This window comes from Lycium ferocissimum, chromosome 9, assembly GCF_029784015.1.
Source record: "Lycium ferocissimum isolate CSIRO_LF1 chromosome 9, AGI_CSIRO_Lferr_CH_V1, whole genome shotgun sequence".
Lineage (NCBI taxonomy): Eukaryota > Viridiplantae > Streptophyta > Magnoliopsida > Solanales > Solanaceae > Lycium > Lycium ferocissimum.
The window spans coordinates 11,298,779-11,304,882 of NC_081350.1; positions in this window are offsets into that span (position 1 = coordinate 11,298,779).

Here is a 6,104-nt window from a genome sequence, read left to right on the forward strand (position 1 = left end):
ATTCAAAACTGGAAAAGAACACCGAAAAAAGGATAAACGAATTTGAAACTGTAAACACACAACAAGAAGAAATCACTAGATCTTCAAGTTGGCTTTGATACCATGTTGAAATGAAGCATATCAATGAAACAGTTATGATAATTTGGGGAAGAAGAAGAAGAGAGATAAGAGAGAGAAAATATTAACTGCCTTTTCTCATTAGAATGAAAATGAACTTTCTTACAAAATATCTGAAACTAACTTCTACTTATATACTTTGACCCATCTAACTTATTTGACTCTCAGTTACAGTACATACTCTATGTACAGCCTGTCATCTATACCCAACAGCTCATGCACAGCTGTCACCATGCTTTAACGCAAACTAACGTAGGACATGGGAATTTAACGGAGTAGGGATAAAAATGGCTTCTTTTTTTTTTTTTGGAGTACAAGGGAAAATATGACCCTAAAGTAGGATGGTAAGGGAAAATATGTTGAAAAATTATAACTAATAGCAAACATAACTTATTTGTGAGAGTACAAGGGCAATCTGACCCTTTTTCCATAACATTTATAGCGAGTCAATTGTCCTCGGTATCTTATGTGTTCCAATCTTTTTGTGTTTGTAGCACACCATCGGAAGTGACCGAGAAGTTCTTGAAGGGAAACATGGACTAGACAACCTTTTTTCTTTTAGGTGTCCTAAACTTATTCACTGCATTTCCTATGTAAGTGACTTGATAGTTCTTTTGTCTAGACTTTGTATTTCTGATAATAGCTCTGCTACATTGTTTGTGGACATGTGGAGAAACTACAGATACTAAAGCCTCCTAGAGTATCAAATTTGTACTTTATAGTTAATTCTATGCTTATGCAAAATGATGTGCGGCGGCCTTCCTTGATAAGTACAATCTGTTAGAACTGGTTCACACTAAAATTTCTAAGTTAGTTTTTTGTGATTCATCTTTAGTTTGTCGAATCTATATGTAAATGAATTTAATTCATCCGACTCTATGTTTTTGTATTTAAAATGAAAAGTCGTTCTCCACAAGTGTGCAATGATCTAATAGGAGAAAATAAGTTCGCTTTGTTGGGATTTTTCTTCTCTGTTTTCCAGTATTGCAAACTAGCTATTGCAAACTTTCCTGAAAATGAATTCTATCTCCCTTTCTACCCTGTATGATGAACCAAGAGAGAAAAGTAGCAAGACTTTGTAACTGGATTCCCAGTCTTATTTTGGTTATCAGGCTGAATTGAATGATCATCATTGAAATGAAGTCCAGTGTACTCAACTGAATAACCACTGATACATGATGTAGTCATCACTATACTTGTCTGTCACATACTTGTTGCTGCCCATGATAATGAAAAAAAAAATTCTTAGTTGTAATTGAAACTCAAAAAGAAATATTTTTGAAGATAGTTGTAACTTATAAAAGTGATGTCATGCTTGATTCCTTGTATGACTGGATATGGTAGAATAAAACATCGACTCGAAGCACCAAAGCTGGGAAAGGTCATTTTATCTATTATTATATGTCTTTTATAGTCTCTCTTTATTTTTTCTATCCTCTGAATGTTTATTGTTGTGCCTTTTGAAATTGTAGGTTAAGAAAATGAACAAAGTGGAACTTAAAGAGTATTGGTTGATCTACAACTTAAGACATTCTAGGACTGTTTTAAATTTTGGATTTTATGCAGACTTAGATGCATGTAAGCTAACTTATGAATAGTCAACCAATATTGTATATTCTTCTTTTATATATGGATAACACTAGTTGGACATTTTGGATTATAATTTTTTTGATGAACGATTTTCTTTCGTTGTTTGTATAAAATTTAGTGCATAATGGTTTATTTTGTTGCAATAGCACATAATAACCGTTACAATAGCTTCTAATGACCGCTACAATAGCTCATAATAAAAGTGAAAATCAACCATTGCAATAGCTAGTAATAACCGTGGCAAAGCTAGTAACAACCGTTGCAATAAGTAATCCAAAACATATCACCAAAGAGTTGCAGTAAATATATTGCAACGGTTTTGCACCATTGCATTAGATCTAAGGCAACAGGTCAATGTTGTTGCAATAACCACTAATAAATGTTGTACTAATAGACATGCAGATAACTGTAACAATAGATAAGTCTATGACAATGGTTTGGAAACCGTTGCAATAGACATATTGCAACACTCTGACATGCAGCGGATCCCTATTCGTTGCAATAGGTCAATTGCAATGGTTATCCTGTCAATGGAAATAGTTTTGGTAAGTTCTTGAACGAATCCCACGTTAGCCTCAAGACGTTGGACTCTAACTAAAAAAGATAAATGCTTGAGCTTGAGAATCTAACCATACATGTCCTCCCGTTATATCTTTTAAATCGCCTACAACAATCCATCCTTCCCCTTCAAAACGAAATTTTAGTAAATAACCAAATACGATTGTCACGACCCAAATCAACTAAGTCGCGCGGGCACCTACCTTTCTCACCTCTGTAGGCGAACCCTCAATCCAACATTAGTAAAAACACAAAGAATTAATTAAATAAGTGGAAGAAATAAAATCATGTAGGTCTGATGATAATAATATAGAAAGTATGCGGAAGTAAGGAAAATACACCGCTGAGTTTGATCTAATCCATACAAGAGCATCTAACTAGAATATACAAGTCTGGAATATTAATAATACATCAAGTCTGAATATGTCTCGGAACAGAAAATAAGACATAAATAAAGAAGAATCTTCAAGGTGGCGGACATCTCGTGCTTACCTTGTAGACTCTAAGCAACTCTCGGAGCGACTATCAGCCACGAGAAACGGAAGTAGATCCCACCTGGAATTCTGCATTCATAAAAGAATGCAGCAAATGTAGGTCAGTACAAAACCACAGTACTGGTAGGTATCATAGGCCGACTAAATTTAGCTAATATAATCCAGACAATAAAGTAAGATAAACAGGTAAATCAACAAGTATAAGTCAACACAAATCAGGAATCAAGTACACGTCGTCACCTAGGTTATAGCATCTAATCCCAAATGTGCCAGGTCTCAAAATAATCAATCTGAATCCAAATAACACAAGTATATCACCAGATCATCATGCAATGCAATACAATAATGTATGAAATGTGGACGCAATGCAATGTTGTGTACACATGCACTCCGGACAGAAGTATCGACATCTCGGTAGCGTAACCCATGGGGGACCCGCGGAGTCCATGTACCTCACGGTCCGGCGACAACCTGGATACGGCTACCTTACGATCCCAGCACAAACCTCAGGAATCACTACCACACAACCACGATTCCGGAACAACCATCGGATATCGATCCTCACGTCACTCTCATCAAACTGAGCCCAGCTCATCACAGTGTTTCCTCGAGTATCATCAATGTATCAACAGTATATCATGAAGGATGAGAATGCGTGCAATGTATGAGTTCAACATCAATGATCAGATCAATATGACAAGTACCAAGCATGGGTACGCTAACAATATCATGAAAATGCTACACAAGCTATATAGAATACTATCCTCGTATCAAGCATCAACAAGTGAGGTACTATAATATCATGAAAAAGATATATCAATAGTCTCCAATATCTACTATCACCACGCGATATCAAGCCAATAACAATAGAACAATCCAGTCACAACACAACGGGGTGGCTATCCCCAATCACACAACAGGGCCCAACCTAAGACAATATCCAACCTAACTTCATACCTGAACGTTTACATGTTTTCTCTGACAATATTATCTAAATATATGCCTCGCTAAATGAAGTCTCACCATAGGGTAAACTGTAACCTAGCTGGAAGGCCGGACAGTAATAACACCAACAATCACTCCTTAGCCTTTCCTTTTCTTTAAGCCTCGAGGTCAAGAAAGTCTAAGCATATTCGAATCATGGAATTAGAATCAAGAAGAACATCAAAACAAACCCTACTTCTATCAAGACCCAAATCCCCAACCTATGGAATAGGGTTTATGAACTAGAAGGGTGAATTCGGGATCTAAAGGTCCCAACATGAAATTAAACCTCTAGGGGATCAATTCCCATCATTAGCAAGCTAGAATAATCAACAATTCACTATATTTCAGATTCTAGGCAAAACCCCCAAATTTAGGTATAAACCCTAACTTCCAATTCCACAAATTAGCCTCTAATTAGGAAGAAATTATGAAATAAAGGATTCTAATCATCAATTCAATGCTTAAAGAAGCTAACCCAACCAACAATTCATGATTTAGAAGCCTAGAAGGAAAATTCATTAACCCACTTTTAATCTTCCATTACTTAATGAACTAACAAGGTAAAGGGATTCTAAGATGATTAGGGGCAATGGAATAGCAAAGAGATTAGAAGGACTTACCACCAAGAATCTTCTCCAAGAATACTCTAGAATTTCTCCCCAAAGCTCAAATTTCGAAATAGGAATAAATGAGGGACTTAGGGCATTTAACACTTCATTTAATGAACTAACTGCCCGTCACCCGCTTCCGCGACGATATTACCGCTCCAGCGGCGCCGCCCCAGCGGTCCCATGACCGCTACAACGGTCATGCCCAAATGGCAAGGACCGCCTCAGCGGCAGGGTAACCGCTATAGCGGTACCGCTGCTGCGGTGCTGGTGCCACCAAAGCAGGCACCAGACACCAGAAAATTTTCCAAGTTTCACAACTCAATCCGAATTTCCGACTAACTCCCGAGGCCATCTGCTCACAAACCACACACACAGAACCACATAAAAACACACTACGGATGCACTCGTGGCCTCGGAATTCCCAACGGAGGTCTCATTGACTAAGTCCCCAAACCTCAATTCTAACTTCCCAACCCAAGTCCCAAAATGCACCCGAGTGCATTGGGAACCGAACCAGATATGCACACAAGTTCCAAATGACCATCCGGACCTCTCGGAATCGACGAATTTTCAAAAAAAGGTCTGTTTACCCAAAAGCCGACTTTGAGTCAACTCTTTTTTGCTTTAAGCTAATTTTTCCCAAAAGTTACCAAAATCAATCCCAGACATCTCGAGAAGCTTGTCAACGGTCCTCTCAGTTCAAAAGTGAGCTAACCAAGCTAGGGAAAGGGTCAAAAGTGCCGAAAGGACTATAACAACCGATCGGGTCATTATATCAGATGCCAATTGAACCATCGCTCGTCCTCGAGCGAAGAAGGGGAAAAACGGAGAAGTACTTAAATCAGCGAACAATTGGGGATATCGGCTTCGCATATCGAACTGAGTCTCTCAAGTACCCTCCTCAATAGGAATGCTGCCATTGAACCTTCACAGAAGCAATCTCCTTGGACCTCAACTTTCGAACCTCCCTATCCAAAATCGCAATTTGCTCCTCCTCATAGGCCAAATTCTCATCAAGCAATATCGAGTCTCAACGAACAATATAAGCACCATCGGCATGGTACTTCTTCAGCATAGATACATAAAAAAATTGGATAAACTCCCGCCAAGCCTGGCGGCAAGGCCAACTCATAAGCAACATCGCCTACATGGTCAAGAATCTTAAAAGGCCTAATATACCTCGGACTCAACTTGCCTCTCTTCCCAAACCTCATAACACCCTTCATGGGTGAAATCTTCAATAGAACATTGTCGCCAATAGCGAACTCTAAATCTCGGACCTTTCGATCCGCATACATCTTCTGTCGACTCTGAGCTGCCAAAAGCTTGGCCTAAATCATCCTCACTCTCTCAACAGATCCGTACCCCAAGGTCGAACCTCAAAAGCATCAAACTATCCAATCGGAGATCTACATCTCCCACCATACAAAGCCTCAAAAGGCACCATGTCTATTACACCCCCAAGTTTCGGTACATTGAGATTTATTAGGAGTTAGCTAGTTGACTATAGACACCGGAGTTATTGTCGAAAGGATGCAAGATCATTGGTGCTGGTTTTGCAATACGAAGGTCCGAGTTCATGTAATAGGTTATGGAAGGATGGGAAAACAAGTGAACTAAGGAGATTAAGCTTCCGAGGCTTTGAAGGAAAGTTAAGGGCAAGGCCATTTTCCGGTTTTGATTTAATGCGCAAGTCGCTTATAAATATTATTAGCATGGAATATTAAGGGCAAACTTGGAATTCGAA